Raw genomic sequence first — 1398 nt, 5'->3', positions numbered from 1 at the left:
ATTTTTTTTTAAGCCCCTGGGGTCAGAAATCATGAGGCTCAGCCCATTCCAAGCCATGTTGTTCTCCTGGCCCACAGAAAAATAAACTCATCCAGCAGAAAGACAACCTTAATTCAGCCCAGTTCCACTGCTGCACATGATGAACTGACTTGATCTGCAGTTGGCCACATCTGCCAAATAAGTTTTTTGAAAGAAAATCAAAGGTGTTTAAAAATATAAAACAAATCCCAACCTCCCCATGGTGCTCTCCTTCCCCTTCCAGGACTCTCATTTCATATCAACAGTGTCCAGTCACACAGTGCTGGTGAAAGCAGCATCTGTGAACCCAGCACAGATGGAAACTCCTCTGCTGTGCAAAGAATGTGGGTCAAGCCCAACCCGCCTCCAAAACCCAAGGGTAGAAAGGAGAACAAGCAATACTGAAGTCCGTTAGCAAAGGGAAACTGAAGGGCAAAAAAGGGGACAAACTAAAGCCATCTCCTCTGCCAAACAGAGCTGATAACAGCTCTGGTGTAACACGTTCATTCCTCGTCATCTGGAGGGAGAGGAGGTGACAGCCTCCAGATTGTGCCCTGTGACTCTGCTTCCCAGCAGGTTTAGGACAACATTTTGCAAGCACTTTTTGTGAAGGCTGCTAATGAGCAAGCTATAGTCCCAAGCTGATTTGGTTCTTTAGAAGATAAGAAATTAGCAGCTATTGTTCAGCTGCCAAACAATGCCACCCAAAAATACACCAAGTCCATGGCTGTCCCCAGAAGTGAGGAGGTGACAAAAACTGCCCAGAACGAGACTGAGTACAGCTGCTGGCCACCAAAACCCAGCTACTCAATGTGAATATTTAAACAGCCCATCTAAACACACCTCCTCAGTATGTATTTAGACAGAGGGCAGCTCAGAACAAGAGTGACACTTTGGGTTAAAAACCCATTTTTCAACATTTTTGGCCTAGCAGCTCCAAAATGACCGAGTGTTGTAGCTGTAAGGAGAAGTGTTAAAGCACAAAAAAAAAAACAACCAAAGTGCTCTTCTTTCCTCAATGCTGAAGTAGCCTAATTAGAAGAAACCCCACTGAAGAAGCAGCAATTGGACAGATCAGCACAAGGGAAAGGTGTTACAACCAAGGTGTGACGATAGAAGGACCAGCACGATAGAAAGGTGATATAAAGGAAGGGAAAAAGATTGCTCACCCGTGTCAAAAGATTCAAGGTTCCTAGGGGAAAGCTTCATCAAATAGGGATCACCAAAAGACACCCTGAAATAAGGTCTATGAGAGGTGCAGCCAGGCTCCATCCCTTCCTGTCTCAGTGGTGAATTGCCTCCACCTGTGCTCTCAGGGCTGACCAGGTCCTTTCCCCAGATGCTCAATCAGTGGTTCAAGCCCTGACTCAACAGTTCCCA

The sequence above is a fragment of the Meleagris gallopavo genome, chromosome 21 (assembly GCF_000146605.3).
Source record: "Meleagris gallopavo isolate NT-WF06-2002-E0010 breed Aviagen turkey brand Nicholas breeding stock chromosome 21, Turkey_5.1, whole genome shotgun sequence".
NCBI classification, from domain to species: domain Eukaryota; kingdom Metazoa; phylum Chordata; class Aves; order Galliformes; family Phasianidae; genus Meleagris; species Meleagris gallopavo.
The sequence above is the reverse complement of the archived record's forward strand: the minus strand, read 5'-3'. Positions refer to the sequence as shown.